The sequence below is a fragment of the Antechinus flavipes genome, chromosome 3 (assembly GCF_016432865.1).
Source record: "Antechinus flavipes isolate AdamAnt ecotype Samford, QLD, Australia chromosome 3, AdamAnt_v2, whole genome shotgun sequence".
NCBI lineage: Eukaryota > Metazoa > Chordata > Mammalia > Dasyuromorphia > Dasyuridae > Antechinus > Antechinus flavipes.
In genome coordinates, this window is record NC_067400.1 from 434,905,324 (window position 1) to 434,931,804 (window position 26,481).

The following is a 26,481-nucleotide window of genomic DNA, read 5'->3' on the forward strand; positions in this document are numbered from 1 at the left end:
ATAAATATAAAGGAGGTAGGTTCCCAAATATTTTATAACTTCTTTGTGGTGTTCTTTTCTTTTTTATAATATAATGCTTCTCTCTGGGAGCAGGTTTCTTGGGGAGGTTTCCTGGAGGCAGCCTTAGTTTTGGTTCAGAGTAATAATCATCTCAAATACAGACAGCTGATAAAATCCAAAAGTTTATTTTCTCCAAGAGCTCTTGCAGCTTGTCCTTTGCCTCTGCTTTCTTCAGCCTCAAGCCAGCACAAAGGTAGAAGATGGAATGAATCTGACTCCGCCTCCAAGAGTGAGCTTCTCTATCTCCAGAGTGCTGTGTCTGGCTCTGAGAGCTTCTTGCTTACATGCACTCTCTAAAGGTGTGAACACAAGCATTGTTTTTATCAGTTCCACTTAGTACCTTATTTCAAGTTCTAGTTCATAACATCTCCTTGTAAGATCAGATCAATCATACTGAACCATGCTAAATTAGATAATTATTGTCTCTATCAATTCTAATGACTTAACAGCTTGTAAGGATTCTAACACTTGTTACTCAATTTTATTGGAAATTTTGTTTCTATCTCTTCCTGTTGGGTTCTATTGGTAGTATGCAAAAATTCTGATAATTTATATAGTTTTATTTTATAAGCTGCAACTTTATTTTATAAGCTGAAGTTATTATTTCAATTACATTTTTTTGGTTTGCTCCCTATATTTCTTTTATGAAACTGCAATATTCTCTGTAAAAAAAAAGCAATTATTTTGTTTCTTCCATGCTTGTGTTTATTTCCTCATTATTTTTTCTTGTCTTATTGCTCTACCTAGTGTGTTGGAATCCTTACTAACTGCTAACTCATTAGAGTTGATCTAATCTTACAAGAAGATGTTTTGGGCAGAACCTGAAACAAGGTACTAAGTAGAACTAATTAATACAAGGCTTGTGTTCACACCTTTACTCATTGGAGTTCAATGAGTTTACACCTCCCTTGAAGCTCTTTGGGCCAGAGAGCACTATGGGAGAAAACCCACAATCCCTCTCTTGAGCATAAATAGAGCTTCAATGGGCCAGTCAAGAAAGTTCTTCAGAGTCGAGATTTCACCGGAATGACATGAAGACTGGAGCTGACTGGAGGCTGAAGAAAGCAGAGGCAGAGGCTGAAGGACCAGACCTTTGGATTTGGCGACATTCGGAGAGAGCTCTTGGAACCAAGCAAAGAGATGGGCCTCTAAGCTAACCGGCCTGTATTGGAGATAATACAAGATCTAAACTTTTATCACCTGGCTGCGTTTTGAGAAGAAGATGATCACAACACTAGTGTTTCTAATACTATAACAATTGTAATGGTAATGGACATCTTTGATTTACTCTTGACTTTATTGACTATGCCTCTAGTTTATCCCTACTACAAATAATGTTGGATTTAAATTTTATATAGATATTATTTACCATATTCATATTCTTTTGCATTTTAGTGTTTTAAAAACAGTAATACACCTTTAAAATTATAATAGTTTATAATGCATCTTTGAATGTCATCATGTGATTTTAAATCATCTTTATTAATTAATGTAGTCTATTGTATTTTAACTTTCCTAATATTGAATCAGTTCTTCATCTTGGCATTCAACCTGGCTATAAATGTTTTTTTTTTTTTTTATGTTACTGTAGTTTCTTTGCTAATATTTTATTTTTTTCCATTGAAGATATTTATAATTTTCTTTCTCTGTTTTGACTCTTATAGGTTCAGATACCAAGATCATATAGAAGGAATTTGGCAGGATCCCTTCTTATCCTATTTTTTCAAGCCAGTTATAAAATAATATTGATTTAATTGCTCTTTAAATATTTGATATTTTTTATCAAATTAGATTATAATCTAATTTATATTATAATCTAGAATTAGATTATAAATCCACCTGATCTTTTTTTTTTTTTTTGGAGAGGAGTTCAATTATGGCTTTGTTACAGTTCATTTTTCTGAATTTGGGTTGTACTTTTATTCTGCTAATCTGGTAATTTTATGTTTTTAAAAAATATTTACCCATTTCTTTTAGTTTGTTAATAATATGCACATATACATAGTTGGGCAGAATAGTTTACGATAGTTTCTTCTGCAATTTCCTTTCTTACTTTGTTTTGAATCCAGCATATTCATTTTTGATCTTTTTAATAGATCAAATCTACTAATTAATCATTTACATTTATTCTCTCCTGCCTTACAGATGTTCCATTTTAGATTAAATTTGAAATTGTTTTTAGGGTGAGATATTATACTATTCTATAGAAAAACTGAATTTTTTTTTATCCTAACTGTGACGACTGCGCTAATATCCAGAATAACTTAGAATTAGCTGGATTCAGAATAAGCAAAAGTCCTCAATCTTTATTCTTGGTCTTTAGGGGTAGAAGTGAACAGGGTGGAAGCAGAAGCTCCACAACCGCCTTCTTCCTGGTCTACCACAAAAGTGACTCTGGCTCTTCTTATTCCACCCTCTAGTCCCTCCTACAATTCTCTGTATACACCAATCATCAAGCAAGCACAAGATAGTGGGAAGGGCCATTTTCCAAGTATATGCCCATAGAGAATTGTCCAATCAGTAGTTAGCCTCAAGTGCTTGGCTGTCCTGACCTCAGTGTATCGACTCAAGAGTTTCAGCCCTCTACACTAACATTTATTGTTTAGGGTTCTGACACTAATGCTCTTGGTATTGGATTTTGTGTTCCTCAGGGATCTCAGGGATAGATAACTTTATGTAGCAGCATATTTTCAGAGTAATAGTAGTATTCTAATCTAAGGTGTGATTTGTATGATTGATGCCCCCTTCATTTGAATTTTATAGGCTCTCAACCCCAGTCAGGGTCTAAAAGACAGAATTGCAAGCTTGCCTCTAGTTGAAGTTCTAGAATACAATTTTGGCCATACCCCTGTTACTTGTTTTAGAATGACAACTACATGGTACATCTTTTGTCCACAATCCTTACCCTAGATTTTCAACTGTAGTCTCTAGGGACTACAGATGAGGCTAAGGTGTTATTTTAGATTTACAATGATATAGCTACAGATACACTGTTGGTCTTCCCTCCACTCCCAGGTAAATAGTTATAGGCCTCAGAGTTGGTCTTTGTTGGATCTGCCATCTGCTTTTGACACAAATGAATGATTTATGCCTATTTCTTCTCCTTTCCCTGTATATTTAGCCATAGACACTAGTTCAGTACCCAGTCTGGAAAACTTTCTAGTAATTTTCTTGACTATACTCTCTTCCTAGTGTTTGAAGGTTTCAGGCCATCTTCATATTCTGATCTGGGCTGAAAAAAATGACCTACTGTGGTTTCTTCCTGGATTTTCTGATTACCACTGAATCTGTTGATCTCTCTTGATTTTTCTTGCAGTAATTATGGAAGAGATTTGGGTTGTACTATTACTTCTTTCTTGATTATCTTTGCTTTCTGAGTCCTGAATATTCAACACTATGTTGAACCAAAGAAATGACAGCTTGTGTAGACTTTTTGTACAGTGTCAAGCAGCAAGTTGGCAGTCATCACAAACCTTGTGTTGATTCACTACAACATTAAGAAAGGACCAATGAAAATGATACTTTGCAGTAGAAGTAGTCAAGGGTATCAAATGAGATAATATATAAACCATTTTATAAAATTTAACATGTTATATAAATGTTATCCTTTATTATAAATCTTAGCCAGTCATTACAGATGAATTGGGTATGAGCCATTGAGCTTCAAGTAGGGGCACACTTGTGTTATAGCAGATGATTATAAAGAAGAATGAGTTCCAAATGCATCTCTTGTAGTAGATATAGGATGTAAACAGAATAAAACTGATAATTTCATCCTTTAAAAAAGTTGAGGAAAGTAATAGAGCAACCTACTCTGGACTTGATTCTCTGCTACAACAAAGAACTAGAATGAAAATGATATGAAGCTTGGGCGAATGGCCATTCCAACATTTATTTATTATAGGAAAGAAGAGAAGAGCTGGATGTGATCTAAAATGCTCTTTGGATAGAGAGGATTCCATGGTCTAAAGTTACAGGGGAAGTCAGTTCCATAACAGATTGGTGGCTATCAAGACTGACATTCTAGACACACAAAGAAAAACAATTCTCAAGAGGAATAAAAGAGGGACTTGCTTAATTAGATTACTGTAGATAACCAGGGAGCTTATTGACTGGCTTTGGTTTTTAAAAAGACAAGTGTAGAATATGGAAGCAGGGGTTGGTAGTGTAGAGTGAATGACATTGCATGACATAGTTGTATTAAAAAAAAAAAAAGTGGCAGACAATTCCAATAGACTTGTGATGGAGAGAGCCATCTTCATCCAGAAAGAAGATTGTGGGGACTGAATGTAGATCACAACATAGTATTTTCACTTTTTGTCGTTGTTGTTTATTTGTTTTTTTGTTTTCTTTATCGGTTTTCCCCCTTTTGATCTGATTTTACTTGTGCAGCATGATAAATAAGCAAAAGTCCTCAATCTTTATTCTTGGTCTTTAGGGGTAGAAGTGAACAGGGTGGAAGCAGAAGCTCCACAACCGCCTTCTTCCTGGTCTACCACAAAAGTGACTCTGGCTCTTCTTATTCCACCCTCTAGTCCCTCCTACAATTCTCTGTATACACCAATCATCAAGCAAGCACAAGATAGTGGGAAGGGCCATTTTCCAAGTATATGCCCATAGAGAATTGTCCAATCAGTAGTTAGCCTCAAGTGCTTGGCTGTCCTGACCTCAGTGTATCGACTCAAGAGTTTCAGCCCTCTACACTAACATTTATTGTTTAGGGTTCTGACACTAATGCTCTTGGTATTGGATTTTGTGTTCCTCAGGGATCTCAGGGATAGATAACTTTATGTAGCAGCATATTTTCAGAGTAATAGTAGTATTCTAATCTAAGGTGTGATTTGTATGATTGATGCCCCCTTCATTTGAATTTTATAGGCTCTCAACCCCAGTCAGGGTCTAAAAGACAGAATTGCAAGCTTGCCTCTAGTTGAAGTTCTAGAATACAATTTTGGCCATACCCCTGTTACTTGTTTTAGAATGACAACTACATGGTACATCTTTTGTCCACAATCCTTACCCTAGATTTTCAACTGTAGTCTCTAGGGACTACAGATGAGGCTAAGGTGTTATTTTAGATTTACAATGATATAGCTACAGATACACTGTTGGTCTTCCCTCCACTCCCAGGTAAATAGTTATAGGCCTCAGAGTTGGTCTTTGTTGGATCTGCCATCTGCTTTTGACACAAATGAATGATTTATGCCTATTTCTTCTCCTTTCCCTGTATATTTAGCCATAGACACTAGTTCAGTACCCAGTCTGGAAAACTTTCTAGTAATTTTCTTGACTATACTCTCTTCCTAGTGTTTGAAGGTTTCAGGCCATCTTCATATTCTGATCTGGGCTGAAAAAAATGACCTACTGTGGTTTCTTCCTGGATTTTCTGATTACCACTGAATCTGTTGATCTCTCTTGATTTTTCTTGCAGTAATTATGGAAGAGATTTGGGTTGTACTATTACTTCTTTCTTGATTATCTTTGCTTTCTGAGTCCTGAATATTCAACACTATGTTGAACCAAAGAAATGACAGCTTGTGTAGACTTTTTGTACAGTGTCAAGCAGCAAGTTGGCAGTCATCACAAACCTTGTGTTGATTCACTACAACATTAAGAAAGGACCAATGAAAATGATACTTTGCAGTAGAAGTAGTCAAGGGTATCAAATGAGATAATATATAAACCATTTTATAAAATTTAACATGTTATATAAATGTTATCCTTTATTATAAATCTTAGCCAGTCATTACAGATGAATTGGGTATGAGCCATTGAGCTTCAAGTAGGGGCACACTTGTGTTATAGCAGATGATTATAAAGAAGAATGAGTTCCAAATGCATCTCTTGTAGTAGATATAGGATGTAAACAGAATAAAACTGATAATTTCATCCTTTAAAAAAGTTGAGGAAAGTAATAGAGCAACCTACTCTGGACTTGATTCTCTGCTACAACAAAGAACTAGAATGAAAATGATATGAAGCTTGGGCGAATGGCCATTCCAACATTTATTTATTATAGGAAAGAAGAGAAGAGCTGGATGTGATCTAAAATGCTCTTTGGATAGAGAGGATTCCATGGTCTAAAGTTACAGGGGAAGTCAGTTCCATAACAGATTGGTGGCTATCAAGACTGACATTCTAGACACACAAAGAAAAACAATTCTCAAGAGGAATAAAAGAGGGACTTGCTTAATTAGATTACTGTAGATAACCAGGGAGCTTATTGACTGGCTTTGGTTTTTAAAAAGACAAGTGTAGAATATGGAAGCAGGGGTTGGTAGTGTAGAGTGAATGACATTGCATGACATAGTTGTATTAAAAAAAAAAAAAGTGGCAGACAATTCCAATAGACTTGTGATGGAGAGAGCCATCTTCATCCAGAAAGAAGATTGTGGGGACTGAATGTAGATCACAACATAGTATTTTCACTTTTTGTCGTTGTTGTTTATTTGTTTTTTTGTTTTCTTTATCGGTTTTCCCCCTTTTGATCTGATTTTACTTGTGCAGCATGATAAATATAGAAATATGTATAGAAGAATTACTCATGTTTAACATATATTGGATTATTTGTTATTTAAGGGAAGGGATAGGAGAAGGGAAGGAGAAAAAATTTGGAACCCAAAGTTTTGCAAGAAGGAATGTTGAAAACTTTTGAAAATAAAAAGCTAAAAAAAGTGGCAGCGGGTACTGTAACTCTAAATGAGCATAAGCTGACAAAAACATTGAGAACAACAAAAATATATATTTATACAACTGTTGGGGAACAGAAGAAAATAAAAAAAAAATTTTGTTAGGTTGGCTGGGACAAGGATTATTGACGATAAAGGCAAGAAAGAAGTATCATTTTGTTTCTATTTCTTTGCCAAAGAGAATGATCTTTGAACTAGAAAAGACAAAATAAATATAGCCAATAGGGAACTGATGCCAAATCCAAGTTGGGAGATATTAAGATAATATTACTTGACTAGTTCCAATTGCCAGGTCCAGATGAATTATATTCCAGACAACAAAGATCAAAACCAAAAGAACCAGCCCAGTGCTTCCCATATGTGATTGCTGATTCATTGTCAATAATCTCTGGGAGATTATAGAGGACAAAAGTTGCATGACTAGAAAAACACATTTTTCCCATTTTTATATAATGAGTTTACAAATGATAAGGTCAGTTAGCTTGACTTCATTTCTTGACCATTTATACTTTATAACATATTATTAAAGAGTTAAAAGATTTGGGAGTCAGAAAATGCCAGATATGAGATTAATATGATTGCCTTTTTTTTTTTGAGAGGGGAATGCTGATAGAATTTACCTAAATTTTTAAATAAGCATTTGATAAAGTCTCTTATAATCTTTTTTTGGACAAGTTTGAAAGATTTGGCTTGAATGATAGTCCAGCTAAGTGAATTCAGAACAGATTTAATGGCTGAACCCAAAAGCTCCAGTTAGTTATTAATGATTCAATGTTAACTTGAAGCCTCCAGTGGAAATCTCTTGGAGAGTGTGCTCTGTCCTTTCCTGTTTAATATTTTTATCAATGATTTGAATAAAGGCATAAATGGCATTTTTTAAAATTTGCAGATGGCACAAAACTGGGAGGGAGAGCTCATACATTGGAGTGCAGGGTCTCAATTTTAAAAGATCTTGAAAGGCTAGAATGTTGTGTCTACTTTAGAAAGATGAAAAATATTAAAAATAAACATGGAGTCTTATATCTGGGTTCAAAATGTCAACTTAATAAATTCAAAATGGATATGAAATAGTGTTTTGTCTGAAAGAGATCTGGGTGCTTTAATGTACTGTTACTTTAACACAATAATGCCTAGCAATTAGACTGCGAATTCTTTGAGTGAGAGGATTTTTTTTTTTTTTTTGGCCTTCTTTGTATTCCTGGGGCTTACTATTAGGCCTGATATGTCAAAGGTGCTTAATAAATGCTCATTGTCTAGATTTGACTAGCAAAGTGCTTCAACATATAAAAAGTAATTAAGGAATTGACGAATGAATGAATGATGAGATATTCCAGTCCAAAAAACTAATCAATGAATGAACTATTATTTATTAAGCATTTAACACATTCTAGGAAATGTGCTAGATTCAATCTTGGCCCTCACTGAGCTCCCAATTTAACAGGGATATCTTTGGTATCTTCCCCCTTTTTAAATACTCTGTAAATTATTGAATATGTCAATCATATCTCCTCCTATCCAGATCTCCTCTCCAAATTTGATCTGATCTGGCTGCTTTTCATATCTTTTTACAAAAATGAATTCTTACTGGGACCCAAATGCATACATAAGTTGTGTGAGTGTGTGTGTGCATGCGTGTGTTAAGCACACATAAAGACAATAAATATAAAATCATTCAACACAAGATGCATTTAGGATGGAGGAGACTAACCCTTGGATAATCAGGTGGTTCTTGGCTGGGTCTCAAAGGAATAGAAATGTTCTGTCAATCAATTAACATTTATTAATCTCCCCCTTTGTATCAGGCACTGTGTTAGATTCTGGGGATACAAAGAATGGCAAAATAAAGTGTCTGCTCTCAAAGAGTTCACTGTTTAAGGGAGGAACAACATGCAAACAATTATAAGTCACTAGAATTAAGAAGAATCTGAAAAGGTTTCCTAAAGAAGATGAGATTTTAGCCAGGACTTCAAGTCAGGAAATCAGGGAAGCCAGGAGGTAATGATGAGGAAAGAAAGAAAATTTCAGACATGCGCGACAACTTGTGAAAATGACTAGAGTTGGGAGATAAGGTATCTTATTCTAGGAATTGCAATGTCACTGGGTTGTAGAGGACCTTTGGGGGATGGTAGGGTGGGACTGACCTATAAAGTGTAAGAGGACTAGAAAAGTGGGATTGGGGAGATATTAACGAGCTTTGAATAGCAAACAGGATTTTGCCTATGATCTTAGAGGTGATAGGAAGCTGGAGTTGAGTAGAGGCAGTGACTTAGACCTGTGCTTTAGGAAGACATTGGGCAGCTGAGTGGAGGAGAGACTAGAGTGAACAGAGACTTGTGATAGAATAACCAACTAGCAGGCTATTGCTTTGTGGGTGATGATTTGTATATTTGATCTTAAAACTAATTGGGAACCATTGGAATTTATTGAAGAGGGGATTGACATGCTCAAGGAAAACCACTTTGGCAATTCTGGATTAACAGAGGAAAGATTTAAGGTTAGGGATGATTGGTCCTTCAGCTGTGGATAGATGATTGATTTTCTCAATGTCTTTTAGTTGAGGCAGAAGGCAAAGCATCCCTTCCAGTACATGGAGGTAGGTTGTTTTAACTTTGGTTTATCTTTTTGCATTGTTCCCTAACTGAATTAGATATATTAGCCAGTTGTAGCCAGATTAGAGTTTACACTAATTATTGCTCAATCTGGTAACTGGACAGTTTTGTGGAAGTGGGCAAATAGGATGGAGGTAGATTATCTAACATGCCCTCAGGGTTTCCTCCTAATTTATGACCAAATATGGGAAATAGAAACTCATAGATTATATTTCATTCAGCACTTTCCGGTGTCTTCCTTGGTATAGGCATAGATAGCCTCTTTGAATAGAGATCACCATCCCTGACTGCCTTACTATGTCTTTATAAATTGCTGTGTTACAAAATATTCATCATCTGATGAATAATTTTATGGATAATTTATGTAAGGATACCTATATAATAATAAAATAAGTAAATTTATGTAGGGTACCTATGATGGCAGTTCTACTCATACCTGAACTGCAGATTTTATTCACTGTTGGCATAATCTTTGAAAAAATGAGATTGCTGTTATGCCATTTTGAACCATCATCATATAATTTAACTGGAAGAATCGTTATAGTATTTTAACTTTGGCCCTTAAAATATTACATTTCTAAGTTGGATCTTAACATCCATGAAATTCAATGCAAACCATTTAGTGCCTCTTCTGGAAAAGAAATTAGATTAACTTCAACAACAAAAACAAGAGTAGAAATAAAGATGGGTCTGTGATTTCATTAGTAGGAGAGATTCCCAAGTGAGGAATTCATCAGCTAATGAAGTTAGGCACTTTTTCTTCAATTTAGAGAGCTTCCTGAAGAGATTTAGGCCTTTGTCCAGGATTACCCAGGCGGAATGTTTTAGAGGCAGGACTTGAACGCAGGTTTTCCTGTTTTAAATTCTGGTGATTCTTGCTTTATCATGCCACACTAACCTAAATAACATTAGTTAATATTTAATAGCACCTTAAAATCTGCAGAGTACTTTGTTCTTCATAGCACCTCCAAGGTCAATGCCATCATTATCTCAATTTTTACAGATGAGGAAACTCTTGAGGCAGAGAGAGGCTAAGTAACCTCCCTAAAGACAACATAGGGAATAGAGGAGATGGGAAGAGGGCTTCAGATTCCAAAATAAGTCTCTAAAACATGAGCTATGTTCTCAACCTGCCCTCAGGGAGTTTATATTTTATGCTTGGGACTAATATGTTTAGATAAGTAAAATACAAAGTAATTTGAGAGAGGGGGAATTGTGTTAACAGCTACAGAGATTAGGAAAGTCTTCCATCATTTATAAAGATAATATGCCTAGTATCTAATTTTTTGTTATTGTTGACTATTACATTTCAACAATATTCATTTTGACCAAGAAATTCAAAAGAAGCTCTTAACATCTCAGCTATAGTTTATTTGAGAAGTTGTCCATTTCCATTCTCATTGTAGCAAAAATGATACAGACACCTAGTTATGTTGGCTATTAACATCACTATGGTTCAAACTTGAGTAAACACTGCTTTGAAAAAGCATATATTAAGTGCTGTAATGAGTGCTCTCTTGAGACACTGTCCCTTTGGCATAAGCTTTTATTTCCTAGAGTGTGCTTTGTGTTTTTGCCATTTTCATATTTTAGAGCTTTTTTTTTTACACAGAAAAGAGAAAAAGTAGAAACCTAAATCCTATATATATTTTTTTTGTTGTTGTTTTGACATGATTATCCTGAAGTGAGAGCCTAAAATAATAGCTATCCCAGGTATTTGTAAAGGACTACTTAGATAAACTCATGATATTAAAAAATTTTTTTTAAATTAATACATTATCAAGAACGATTTTATTTTAAATAGAACAATAGAAAAGTTAACTAATATCTCTTTTAAAAGGAATCCTCCAACAGTCTTTTAAACATTTTGCCTTAGTTCATTTAAATTAGTCCTTATTCAGCCATAAAACTTTGGAGGTAGTAAAAACCACATATAATTTGTGAGTTACTAACTTGCAACCTGTAAAGAGGATACTTTCAACTAACAGTGTAACATGTATTTTTAAGTAAAGGTTTTTAGTAGAGTTAAAAAGACAAAACTAGTTTGCCTGTTTTTATGAGTTGAGAAAGAGAAAATTTGAGAAATGATCAGAAATGAATTTTCTGATCCAGATTTTAGATATTCATAAATTTTCTCCTCAAAGATTGATTACCATTATGTTATGGAATGCTCCAGTTCTGCATGCAGAAACTTGCACTGCCAAAAACTGATCTGAGCTTGGATTAAAAAGTGTAACTAAGAGTCTGTTACATAAGGTTTAATGATAGAATTAGGAGTGGGAGGGAGGGGGGGAGAGGTAGTCTGAAACTTTTTTAGTTTTTGAAACTGTCAGAAGTAACAAAACCCTATGAAAGATGGCATGGACATTTTTCCCTATTAAATACTAAATATTTATTTTAAGTTTCTGGTTACTTCGTTTGCTTCTGCATTTTAAATGGTTCTCTTAAAGAACAAAACACTATACCAAGAGTGTTCTGTTTTTCTGATATTAAAGGAAAGGGCCGGGATACTGGGGGGTGAGGGGGGAGGAAGGAAGAGAATAAAACCTCCCTCTATCTCTTTCCCGTATGTTATGGTTGTAGTTGTGACTGTGAAGGGAGGGAGGAGGATGCCCAGCTGCTTGCTGCTCTTCTACCAGAGCCTTTACCTGGCTTAGGTTTGAGTCACGTGAGCTCCACATTTACTGGTGATCTAACTGCTCCACCTGCCTTTCAGTTTGTTTACCAGGAAATCAAGATGTGTAAACTGCAGGAAGTACTATTTGACCCTCTCCGACAGTATCTCATTACAATAATTGCTAATCTCTGAATAAGACAGCCATGTTTTGTGAGTAACTGAGGGAGAGAGAGGTTGTAGGAGAGGGATTTTAGGGGTTGTCACAAACAGGGCATTGTACTGGCTGGCTTGGATCCTGTTTTCATGAGAGCTGCTTCTGCTAGTCATGGGGGTGACCTTTGGGGTCAGCAGAGCTAGGGTACAATAGTATGAGTGCTTCCTTTCCTTTTAATTGAAAAAAAAAAAAAAACACCCGGCTTGTTGTTCTGGAGTATGCTGTCAATGCTCTGCATCGAAAGGATAATGGCTACTTCCTGATTAAACCCACTCTCCACAGTAAGCCGTTCATGTTCTGTTCTCTTTTTCTCCCCTTGTACAGGCAAGAGTGTTTGGTTTTTTCTTCCTTACTTCTGATCAGGGTCTTACCAGTTTTCTATGCTGTGTGTTATTAAACATAAGCTGAACTAAAGCTTACATTGTAATAGAAACTACTGGTTTAAGTTGAGATTTTTTTTTTAATGAGGAAGTTTCTCTGTGTGCTCTTTTATACAGCTAAAACATGCTTAATGTGCATATATTTTGGTGAATTTACATTTTAAGAAAATTTGAAATGTTAAATTGATATGTAGATGTTATTTTAATCACATAGAAGTTTCGTAGTTACTCAGTTTAAAGCACTGCGTGCCACCACCTATCAGATATTTTTCCTCCCCAATTGCTACCTGAATAAATGCCTGTATTTTATTTTGCTATATGTCTATGTAAATTTTTAGATCCATTGCACTTGCTACAAAGTTGTATGCTTTTACCAGTTGGAAAAGAACAGTATATTACAGTTGTTTTGGTTAAGTTTTGCGATTAGATTAGTTAAGAGACTTAGCTCCTAAAAAAAAATGCCATCTAAGTAGTTTGAGTATAAGGAAGGGAGTGATGAGCTGCTTAGCATTAATCTTAGAGCTGACACTCCATCTGTATAGTGTTGGGAAAATCACTTAAATTGCTTACCAATTTTTTTGGTTACAAAATTACATTTTATTATGCCTACTATTTTATATTTTTTTATAATTTGTAAAAATACAAGTAAATTATTGTGATGTGCGTGTTTTATGCCAGATACTCTGCATGGAGAGGAGAGATAAATTCTAAAGATATGTGTAGCAAGAACAGAAAAAAAATCTTAAGAACCACAGCTGATTGTGAAGTGGCATTGTAGCTTGGTAGCATAATCAGTAAATACAGAGCAGTGTTTACTAGGATGTTTTTTGTATATATAACACAAAAAAATCATTAGTGTCCCCCCTCCTTTTTTTCTATAACAAAGTTTGAAAGCTGTGTCTATCAGAGATTGTATTGATTCTGAGATCCCTAACTACATAGGTATATTGAAACCTTTGAGATGGGTAGGTAAGTAAAGAATCTCCAAGATAACTAGTAGATTGAACAATAAGATAAATGTAAAAAAAAAGTTTTGAAAAATGAGATATTCACTAAACCTCTAAAGAAAAGGTGATCAACTGACAATTACTTTTTACACATACCTAGGAGAGAACAAGATGAAATTAATTTAAAGTTTAGATATTTAAAGGTCAGATGTTAGGAAGAATTCTATGCAATTATTAAATATTACAATGGGTTATTGAATAAAGTGCAAATCAAGTCTCATATATTTTAAGATATGATAAGAATCTTGTTGAGGGTGATATAAATATGGTTATACCAAAAGATGTGCCCTTGATGACCTGTTAAAAGTCCCTTCATGTGCATTGTCAGTCTATATTCTAGGAAAAATAATACTGATTTTTGATTAAATTAATCCCTATTAGTAAATTAATCTCCTGTTTTAAGAAAATTTGGATATGTATTCAAGAATGCTAGGGACCTCACATTTTACTTTTTAATCCTTAACTAACTCATACACTAAAAAATATTTCTAGTATACTATGATGTCATAAGTATAGGAAACTCCCAGATGAGGTAGCTCCCTCTACCAATACAGGTTGGCAATTTATAGTTTTAGAGAGTTGCCTGGGAGACTGAAGGATTAAGACTGGAGTTATATAGACAGAATATGTTGAACCCCAGTGTCCCATTATTTTGAGACCTTATTTCACTGCATTATACTTCGATGCTTTTGGATTATATGCAACTACAATATTTTACAATGCTTATAGGTTGTAAAAAAATGATTAAATGAGATACCTCTAAGGTTCCTTGTACAGTGCCTGACAAATAGCACAAACTTAATAGACCTCTGTTCTCTTTCTCTTATAATTTGGGAATATAGTAAAATGATGCAGACAGATGTGATTTAATAATCGCATACAGTATATACAGTATACATCCCTCAGTGCTTACTGAGACAATGTTTTAAATCTGAAAGTAATTTTTAGCAAACGATATAAATGTAATCCAACCTCCTCATTTTAAAGATGAGGAAACTAGGTCAAAGATTTTGACCCAAGTTTTCTAATTCAAATTCTGGGCCTTTTTCATTACCTCAGACTGCTATATGTATAAAGGGATTGTTTGAGTTTGTGTTAGATTGGCTGTACTTTTTTGTGTACTTGTGTCTTTTACTCTTGAATTTTTCTTTACCTTTTCTATGAGACTATACAATGTAGCAGTATACTTTCTGTCGTTCCCAATCCCCAGCTTTCACTTATTAATTCTTCTAATCTGCTTTGGGCTTTAAAATTAGATAACCAGTCTTGTTAGAATTGTATATAAAGTAATGAGTGAGGGTCTGAGGGACTTCTTTATGAATAAAATCAATGACTTTTGTGATATCTATATTGGTGCTCAGGGACTTGATTTTTTTTCCTTTGATTTGTTTTTTTCTTCCAAACAGGTGAAATTATAGATAAGTGTTAACTTATCAAAGTAGCTATAGATGATTTGTCCTTTTGGAAAATTATATGATGTACAGAACTGATAACCTATAGAACTGATTTACTTCAATAAATAATAAACCTGCTATTTTTCAGTAAAATAGAATACTACTCAGGTAATCATTCCAGTTTCCAGATTATTCATCACAAACTTCTAACTTTAAAATCATATTTTTAAAGCTGGAAGAGATCGTAAAGCTCATCTTGTATCTAGTCCAGCTCTTTATTTTTTTTACAGAAGAAACTGAGACCCAGAGGAAATGAAAAACTTGCCAGTGGTTCCCAAGTAGTAAGTAAAAGAGTCAGAATTTGAACTCAAGTCTTCTACACAAAATCCAGCATTTTTTCCTCTGTACAACTTTATACTCAATCATGGGTTTTTTAGAAGTTACATGAATAAATTCTTTTTATCTTTGTTTTAACTGAATACTATACACAAGATAGGGATAAAAAAATTAAGGTTGATTACTTCTGCAAACATTATCCATATCAGAATTTGTGTTCTTGGTGATAGTATCAGCAAAGCAGCAAGGCAACAATTTGTATTTTGACTTAATTTTTCTTTAAAACCAAAAAATCACCCTAGAATGAAGCTAGTAAATTTAAATATATATTGCATAATTAGTAACTCTGCTTGTCCTTACTGTTCTAATTCTACAAATAAATGATATCTCTGTGGTTTTGTTTGGGCCTTGTCAACTTTCATTTTATATTATTAAGGAAAGGATAAACTATTCTTTTGAAGCTCTTAAGCTTTCTTAATTGTTCTTTTGGTGTCAAAGGTTTTTAACCTGTTACAGTAATTTGTCTATAAATATTTTGGTAAATCTATCTTACTACAGTTGGTTTCCTTTGTAACTTTATGTTGTTTGTTTTAGAAATTTAAAAATTATTTTGTAAGGGTTTCGCCAAACTGCCAAAGAAATCCATGACTCTTGTCCTAAAGTATTTGTTATTTCAGTATTGTTTCTTAAAGCTTTAAGTGTAATTTATTTTTTACATGAGATTTTTTCAATAAACACAGACATTTTTGGTACCCCCAAACAATAATTTTTACTATAACTAAATCATGCTTTTGTGTGATTTAATATTTAATAATCCTGTTCAAAACTGTAATGATCTATGCTATACATTTGCATTTAGTGAGTATAAAAAGTTCACATATAAAATTAGTACCACTATTTACTTATTTCCTGTTTCATCTTATTTTTTGTTGCTTTTCATGAATTCTGTGTCCCGTTTCATTTAGTAGTAAACAACATAAAAATAACTTAGCAGTTAGAAATGTTCTATCGTTTTGATGATTATATTCTTCTTGCATATAAATATTTATGTTTGAATAACTATGGTAGAATAAATTACTGTAAAACTTTAGCCATTTAGAATGTTTGAGAGGTAGATATGCTTATTAATCTCATTTTCTTAGGTTAAGCAGAAATCTGATTTTTAAGCCTTCATTGTTGAAATTTTTAAAATAACTTAAATAAATAATATATTAGACTGAATTTCCCTTACTATCAGCATTACATACTATTATTTTGGAGCATTCATTTTGGATTAAATAAATAAATATTTATTGTATATCCACTGTTCTAGGTGCTCCAGTGTGAAACAAAAATTTATGAGACTTGGCCCTTCCTCCTGAGGAGACAATAATTTATTTGGGGTTAACCACATGAAAAATTAAATGACAATAAAGGGAAAATCTGTATAATCTAGCCCTAATAACAAATTATTTTGAAATAATACACTGTTTCATCTATAAATCATTTGGTTAATTATCAGAGACACTGATTAGATGGCATAAGCAATAATAGGAGCTAGAGTTTTAGCACCAGAATCCTGTGAGCATCAGTTTTATTGCACATATATAAATTTTTTCTTATGGAAATAACCATTCTCATAATGTTAGGTCTTTGCCAAAAATTTGTTAAGGAATATAATGAACTTGTAGTGACTCTGTGTACTGACTTTCATTGGAATTCTTTACATATGTTGTAGAGAAAAATTTTTGAGAGTAGTAGTAATAGTAGTAGTTGTAGTAGCAGCAGCAACAGTAACAACAACTAACATTTATATAGCACTTATTATGTGCCAAACACTAGGCTAATAAGCACTTTAGAATTATTAATTCATTTGCTCCTCACTACAATTCTGGAAGATAGGTACTATTATTATTCCAATTTTATATATGAGGAAACTGAAGCAAAAAGAGGTTAAATGACCAAGGTCATACAGTTAGTGTTTGAGGCCAGATTTGAACTTGTCTTCCTGTTTCCAGGATTAGCCCTGTAGCCATTGTACCACCTAGATATGGGTTAGACTACATGGTAGTTTAGTTTTTTCCAACTTTGAAATTCTATGAAAGGTGGTATGCTAAAGTCAGGAAAGCTTTGGGTTCAAATCCTGCCTTAGATATATAGCTCTTTGACCTTGGGCAAGTAACAAAGTCTTTGATACTCAGGTTCCTTACATGCAAAATGGAGCTAATACCTATGGAACTTAATTCACAATGTTGTTGTAAGGCTTTAATGAGAAAATGTATTTAAAAGTTCTTTGCAAACTTTAAATTTTGCTTTAATTATTGAGCATTGCCATTATTATTATCTAGTCAAAGAATAAAAGGTGAGAGACATCCAAACATGAATGTTAGGTATGAATAAGTTGCAGTTGTTCAATAGGAGCTATGTAAAGATGTTATCAGAGAGTTTTACTGGGAAAAGATAGCAGAGCTAGTTATGTGGTAAGAGTGAGGGCTAACAGGACTATTTATATACTCCATTGATATCACTGTGATGTCAAGAAGAGGAGAGGAAGGTTGAAATCCCATTGGAGAACTGATACAAGAAAGGAAAACGGGACAAGAGATTTGAGATCTGCCTCCTTAAAGAGAGTACCCAGTCATTGCAGATCTGTGAAAGACTAAGATGCAGAATGTGTCAGAGCATTCTGAACTTTAATTCTTTTTATCTAAGCCTTTGCTATAGAAGAAGTGAAGTTAATTTGTATGTTGACAACAAACTTGGGTGGTAATTGTTTTTAAGTCAGATTCATTCTTGATTTTCACTTACCTAAATGACTTATTAATACATAAGTAGAGTTAAGGGGAGAAATCTGGTTAGAACTCCTAGTTAAAATTACTGTAACACTTAAGAGACCATAGCCATGGATTCTCCATGACAATAATCTCCATAGACAATATTAGGAAACAAACAAAAAAGGATTGGCTAAAGATGGATCATTTTGTATATACATACACACACACATATGTATGTGTATATTTCTATCTTTTTATATATCTACTAGTTTTTAAGAATGTTAGCGGCTTTTTATGCTACCTAGTACAATTCTAATTTTTTTTTTCTATTTGGAGACTTAATGCAAAGACGATTTCCCTTCTACTACTTTATTGGTTTTATCTTTCAATCTTATTGATGAGGGCAGGTACCAAAGGAGAGGTGTGGCAGGAATGGGTGAGGGTTTCCTTGTTCTCCCAGGCACGAATTTGCAGGGAAGGAAATTCACAGCAAAGGAAATTGTGATAAAGGCTGTGATAAAAAGCTTTTATTGTAAAAGAGACACCAAGTGAAAGACTTCCATGGCGGACAATATCATTCTCAAGAGAGAAGTGATTTGCAACCAGTTGCTACAAAGAATGTTGAGTGGTAGATACCATCAGAAATAGTGAAGGGTGCTTCATAGTATTCTATAGCTTGAAGGGTTGTGAAGTATAGTCCTAGGGCAATGGTGGTTGCTAAGACTTGAATTATCTGTTTGTGGTTTCCTTCTATGAAGCTATGGTGGGCCCCCTGAGACAAGAAGGATGGCTGTATTTAACAATGGGACTTCTAATAGGTTAAATGGGTGAATTCCTACAGGAGGAGTCAGAAGCCTCCTAACTCTAGGGCTGGAGAAAGACTTCAGTGGTAAAAAGCTCAGAAGAAGCCTACAAAAAAAAAAAAAAGACTTCTGATGTGATGAAAAGAATTATACCATAATGTAGGCCTTTTTAGACTACGGGAATGTGATGGCCTTGGAATGTCCCCTCTTGTACAATATCTCGTCATCATTGGAATATTGCTAGAAGTATCGATGTTACTCCTATAAAGAGGAGGAGGGTAGAGTGGAAGTGAAATCATATAATTATTCCTGAGGTAAGAAGGAGTGCTGAGAGGGCTTCTGTGAGGGGTCATGGGTTAGGATTTATTTACTATGTGGTAAGCATGAGTTTGGTGGGTCATTAGGTTTCATCATATTGGTTGATTATATGATTAAGAATTATCATGTATTTTATACATGAGTTTAAGAATTGACATTCTGTATGCAAGACCATTTAAGTTTGTATATGAAAGGAGACATTTTCTGAAGACTCATCTTCTTGTCTCCAGAGGAGTAAGATCAGTTTGTATAACTTTTTATTGGTGGTTTTACATAACTTTACAGGGCTATCTCAGATCAGAGTTTTACTTTCATCATTATTGTCATTTTATTTTTTGAAATTTCATATTTCTCAATTCCAAAAACATAGCCTGATCTCAGGGAAAAGTTCTATCAATTCCATGCAAAAAAGTGTAAATTTTGGTGGATTTCAAGCAAGTAAGAACTCTTCTAGCCAGTCAGTTAATGAGCATTTATTAGGCACTTACTATGTGCTTAGTTAATATGTTTAATGATATTTCTAGAATTTTATATCTTTTGTCTATATTTGGATAAACAGCAGTTGTTATTGTATTATAAATATGATATGGCCAATTTTATTTGGTCTAACTTCATAGTAAAGATCAAATAACACTTTTCCTGTTGATTTGCTTTTGAATCTGATGTAGGAGATGATATTTTGAAAACTGCCACTTAGAGTATTTTCAACTTGGTACAGAAACGGAGTTCAGCATGTTCAAACATGCAGTAATAGGAGTGTGTAGTAATGAGCATATAAGAAGATGTCTGTGTAAAATGTCAATTCTCCTACACTTTCTAAAATGGGGCACACATATGAAAAAGAATTGTGGCACAAAGAAATAGTGGAAACTAGTATTCAGAAGTCAATTGCTATTAAAGTAGTGGCATCTTGAATCTGAGTCAAGAATTTTCTGATACTTTTTTCTAAACTCTGCTCCCTTGAGGGATAGTAATTCAATTCAGAAGGCATGTTTTAATCTTTTACTAATGTGTAGCAATTAATAGTGATGTTGGAAGCAAAATTTAGTCTGTAATGTTCCAGCAGTGTGTTAGGACCCAATAATACAAAAGCATAAAATGAGACCCTTTCCTCAGTCAGCTTATACTTTAATAGTGGTGGTGAGGTGACCAGGATAGAACATATCCCTGATAAATAAATACTTGTTAATTTCATGAGAGAACATTAGCAATTGAAGGCAAAATAGAAGACTTAACAGAGGAGATGATATTTGACTTAAAACTTAAGGTAATTAAAAACTTCTGAAAGAGATAAGATAAAGAAACAAAAGTGGTGGTAGAGAGAGGAGATATGAGTGAAAAAAACCCTGAAAAATGAGATTATAGAAGATTAGAAATTAGATTAAGGAAAACTTCCTTGTGTTCCAGAAAAGATTGAAGCCAATCTTTTTTGGGAGATGGGAAATGGGAGAAACATAGTCAATATATCCATTGGAGTAATAAAATTTTGGCAGCTATGCAGATAATAGATTGAAGAAAGGAGAGATTGGAAGTAGTGAGAACTATCTATAAAAATAGTCCAGGGTCTGTGTCAGAGGAGGCTTTGTAGATTCTTATACAGCAAAACCTTCTCAACAATTATATATAAAAATGAAATGGATTGGTTTTTGAAGGAAGTTAAATGGTTTCCTCCTTACAAGCAGTCTTCCAACAAAAGTTGGATCACCATTCTTTGGTGAATTTTATAGAAAGGGTACCTATTCTGCTATGAGTTGAGCTGGATGGATTCTGAGGTCATGTTTCTGACTGGAGATGAGTGATGATATAAGATCTTGCAGAGGATGGAGTCTTAGGTACAGTTTTAACCTTGTTAAAGAAAAGGCCTCTTCAGCCTCTGAAAATAGAGAAAAAAATTAGTATCATTATATTAGGGAATATGATTGTTCTCATGAATAATAGCTTAAGTCTAAAACAGGAATCTGAATGTAGAAATATATTTTTAAAATGATTGTACATGTATAACCTAAATTAGATGCTTGTTGTCTTGGGGAGAAGAAAGGTAAGGAAGGGGAAAAAAAAATTGGAACACAAAACCTTACAAAAACAGATTTTGAAATCTATATGTGTAATTGGACATATAAAAAATACTATTGAAATTTTAAAAAGGAGTCTGGGAGGTCATTGCTAAAAGAAATGTATGAATTAGTAAGCTTGAGGGGAAAGAAAGAAGTTCAGAAGAGAGGATGAATAAGAGTATTGTTTCCTAATAGTGAAGGCTCACTTGAGGTTTTGATGTGCTATGGACAAATTCATCCTTGTACATATATATATATATATAAACAAGTTGAGCTTTTTCCTGTGATTGCATATTGTCCTTTTATTTTCAGTCACCTTCATTCAAAAACACAGAATCTCAAGAGTTGAAGGCATCCTTAGAGTTATAAGCCTTCTAATCTAATTGATAGCTGAGCCATACCTCAGCCATACTGGGCTGGTAAGAGAAATTACCCTGCCTGGAGAATACTTAACTTCTGACTAGTACTGACACCTGTAATACACATAATGCTATATATAATAGTCATTTAATCTCCCTGAGTCTTAATTTTGTCATCTATAAAATGAAACTGGGCTTCTGATGGCCATTCAAACTTTAGGTATGCGATCCTTTGAAGTACATTAAGAGAAAGTACTCTGAAAGCAAATTGCTGAATGGGGATAACTGGTAATACAGGAGGATACAATCTTTTCCAAAATTAGAAAATGAAGTATTATCGTGACAGAGACCCACAAATATACCAGACTCATTTCTACCTCCACACTTTTATATGTAATTATTCCCAAAGCAAATGTATTTTCCTTTCCTCATTTCCTCTTTCAAATTTTTTTTCTTCTTCAAGGCAAAATTCAAGGCACAGTCTTCCATAAAACTTCCCTTATTGATTTATATTCTCTTTGAAATTCTACAGCCCTTAAAACTTCAATTACACAATTTCAGACAAGATTACTAGAAATACTTTATTAAGAACCTATTTTATATTAGGTACTGTAAGGACTGGGGATATAATGATATGACAACCCCTCCCTTCAAGGCACTTAGAGTCTAATGGAAGAAGATAACACATAAAAAGAAACTGAAAATCTTTTTTGGGGGGAGAGAAGGGGGAGAATGGGGAAGAATTGAGGAAAGCCCTCAGGGTTCAGAGACATATAGTTGGATTATATGATCTGCAATGATCTGAGGAGGTATGCGTTACATAGTTGAATTCTTCTTAAAGAATGATAAGTTTCTGAAGATCATGAAATCCACAAGATCAAGTGGAGGGGAAAAAGAAATTTTGTGCTGCCTTGTTACTTGCTGTGGTTTCATATATATTCATTTATTTTCCCAACTCAGATTATAAACTTGACAAATGCCTAGTTTAAATCTTACATATTTTCCTCAGCCCTCAATATATATATCTGATTTAGATCATACAAACTCATTGACTGGTTTACATTAGTTTGCTAAGTTTTGGGTGTTCCATATAATTTGAATAGGAGTTGAATGGGAAAATGTTAGTATTTTCCTCCTTTAAAATATTTTTTATGAAAACTTGCAAGCCAAAATACTTTTTGTGTCGACTAATTCTTCACCAAAATAAGCTTAATTTTCTGCATTTCACTCTAAAATTTCTTTTCTCTTTTTCCTCCTGGGGATTTTATATTTATATCAAATTTCCCCATAACATCATTTTCCATCTATTTATTTTAAGTTCCCAAGTATAGTTCTTAACTTTATATACCTAGACTGATTAGGACAAAGAACACTTCAGATAAATGATAATCTGACATTTCAGAACATCTTTGGGCTGATTGCACATGAGTTTGTATATTGAATGGCATTTTAAAATATCCTCTTATTTTGTTTTACAAAATACACATTTTGTTGGATAAACAGAATGAGGGCCTTCTAGTCCCTCTTATATGGAGCTGCATTACATCTTTTAAGTCAATCTGACACAGCAGCTCTCATCAAAGAGAGTATATGGAGTGGTACTTCCATGATGAGATGTTATTCTGACTGTAAATGCATGTGTTGAATATAAATGTGTGGGAGAAACACTAAAAGGTCTGCAGAATAGTATGAATACAGTAGAGACACAACAGAGGCCATGCGAATGAGATTATAGCAAACATGGGTAAAGGAATGAGAATGTGTCTTTATTAAGAATTAATTCTAATGCTGATTCGTTGATTTTTACTGCATGTACAGAGATGTCTGGTCTGGAATCAATATACAAAAAAGCTTATTTACTTCCTAAAATTCAGCATTGTGTGGTTGAAAATATTCAAATAATTCTTAAAGTTTAGTAAATATAGAATACAGTACAGTGTGTAAATTAGTGAATACAGAGAAACTGAAAGTCTCAATAGATTTTATGGGTAAACACACTGAAGTCCTACAATAGACACACCTCTAATGTGAATATACAATTCATGAACGTGGAGAAGGTACAAAGAACTGGTTGTCTGTTGCCTATTCCCTTCATCGAATATCTTAATGGTGCTCCAGACCTCTGTGCATTATATACATAGTGAAAACCTGTGATATTAGCTTCTAAAGTCCTTAAAATTCCTACAATTTCTATTTCAAGCCTTCTCTTTATCCCTTGCATTATTAAAGTTGATTTTGTCAAGTATTCATTTTTAGGATCCTGTTCAATTTTATTGCTTTTTCTGTTTTGTTTAATTACTAGAATTGCCATGGTATTTTTAAAAAATTAATTTCAATTGCCATTGAACAGTATTTCAACTACATTAGGCACTACCCAGGCTTTTGAGACCTATCCTAGGATACTACCTACCATTTTATATCTGTATCTAAGGTGCAGTGTTTGAGGTTCAACTGATTTACAAAACTTTTAAATTAAAGCTTTTTTATTTTCACAACATACACATATCTTTAACAATGAGATGATTCAGGCCAGTTTTAAATTAAATATATTTTTGCATATTTTGAAGTCAGTATGCACAATGACAAGTTTTTATGCACTTTTCAAATTAGAAGATGAAATTATTGGTAACTTCATTGGTGTTAGTTTTGAATGCTTCCTGTCTTTTCATCTTTTTAAAAACTTTTTAAAACCCCTAGTTACTTTGAAATAAAAAGAAATGGTTAAAGAGTGTTTAATGGCTTTGTTTTAATTGAAAGAATCCAAACTTATAGGAAGGGGAAAACTGAAAAGATTGTACCCATAGAATCCTTAGTCCTTCAAAATGAAATCTAGGTGTCACCTCCTAATATAGTAAGCCTTTACTGGTTTCGAGAATAACCACCTTCCTCAATTATATTGAATTTATTTATCTGGTTTTCCCCAGTAGTTCCTTGAGGGCAGGGATGTTTATTATTTTGTCTCTTTGTATTCAAAGTCACTAATAACATGCCCTACATGTATTAGGACCTTCATAAATACTTGACAAATTGAATTAAATTATATGATCTGAGAGCTGTAATAGACCTTAGAGATTAGCTCAACAAACCCCTTCATTTTACAGATAAGGAAACTGGACTACAAAGATTAAGGCATTTATTTATGGTCACTCTTGGAGGGCCAAACACCAATCATGGGACTGGCAGTTAGCAGCTGATTCCCCAGTCATTTTTTTAAAATTCTAAAATCAAAATGATTTTAAACAGATTTGATGATTTGAATAATCAACATATGGATAAATATTTTTTTAGCTATCTTGTTAAATATATTTGTGAAAGTAATCATTAATTATGACTATGCATGTTATATTAATTCTCAAATTTTATTAGGAGATAAGTATAACACCAAAAGAAAAATACATTACGTGCATAAGAGAAAAATCTTAGCAAAACAATTCATTTTTTGTACATATTGATGTTTGTTCCTGAGGTAACTTTTATTACCTTTAAATTCATGGAAGTTAAATACTGAGAAGAATAAAATAAGGAACCTGTTTTTTTTTATATGATTGAAGTAATTAAGTTAAAATGTTTAGTTCTTAAATTCTCAGAATGATAGAAAATGAAAAGATGATTAAATTAATGAACAGATGTACTTAGTCTTTCTTGAGATATCCCTATTTTAAAATGGAAAAATAGAAAAAGTAAGCCCTTAAACAATATTAAACTATCATTTTTGGATTACCATATTTATGGTTATATAATGGAATTTATATAGGTTATTTTAATTAATTTTATTATCTGTCTGCCTTTGACCAATAATTATAATTATTTGTGATTCCTTCTGTGGACAAATTTGCTTCTTTCTATGTTTATTCAACATATCAGTTACTTTTATCTGATAGTCATTTTCATATAATAGTCATATATAACTGCTAATAATAGAATTTACATAAAATGAGTTTACTCTGCTTATAAATTTAGCATATATATTTTTTTTCTATGTATTTTTTCAATTTAACAAGCATATACTTAGTGCTACTTTGTGCAAAAAACAATACTGATTAACATAATGTGTTAATAAGACTTAATCCCTATTTTCAAAGATCTTTGAGTCTATAGAGGGCCTGTTATAAACAACTATTTTATAATATATGTGCAGTAGAGGGGATATAAGCAAACGCTCTATGAGATCTGGTGGGGAGAGGTGATTACTATTTAGAAGGATCAAGGAAGGTGTCTGATAGCAAGTAGTATTTTAATTGGCATGTAAAGGATGGATCTGACAAATTATCAATTCTTTGCCTATCAGGGAAAACATTAAGATAAATAATTATATAACAGAATGTGTACAAAATAAATGCAAAATAGTTGGCAAGGAAGCATACTAGAGTTGGGGAGAGGTTTAAAAAAGGTTTCATGTAATTGAGTTGCTTGACTAGAGTCTTGAAGGAAGTAGAGGAATCTCAGAGATGAGTTTAAATAAAGAATATATCCCAGGACTCAGAAACAGCTAGCCCAAAGGCAGAAACATGTGGGATGAGGTGTCATGTGCTAAGTATGGCAAGAAGACCAGAATGGCTATATTGTAAAATGTAAAAGGGGGTATAATGTATAAGGATCCCAGAAAGTTAGTCTGGGACGAGGCCTTTAAATGACAAAAAAAAGGGGGCTATTTTTGATTCTAAGGGTGACTAGATAGTACAGTTCATAGAATGCTGTGTCTAGAGTCAGGAAAATCTGAATACAAATCTGGCCCCACATACTAACTTTGTGATCCTGATATGTCACTTAATCGTGTTTGGTCAGTTTTTTTCACTTGGAAAAGGAAATAGTAAACCATTCCAATATCTTTGCCAAGAAAATCCCACATATGGCCATGAAGAGCCAAACATGGCTGAAATGACTTGAC

At 33.5% G+C, this 26,481-nt stretch overlaps 1 protein-coding gene across 25 annotated transcripts in view; it reads left to right on the forward strand.

The window, feature by feature from the left end:
- The window catches only part of BAZ2B (bromodomain adjacent to zinc finger domain 2B), a 330,327-nt gene that overhangs the window by 117,733 nt on the left and 186,113 nt on the right, over nt 1–26,481 (forward strand). For 5 of the 25 annotated variants that reach the window (XM_051986310.1, XM_051986315.1, XM_051986314.1 and 2 more), the window contains exon 1: nt 12,010–12,470. The exons of 2 other annotated variants lie outside the window; for them this stretch is intronic. The gene's annotated coding sequence lies outside the window, so the exon portion shown is untranslated. Of the gene's footprint in view, nt 1–11,990; nt 12,471–15,260; nt 15,312–26,481 lie in introns of those variants that run through there. 18 more of the 25 variants (XM_051986300.1, XM_051986303.1, XM_051986307.1 and 15 more) reach the window with 14 other exon arrangements.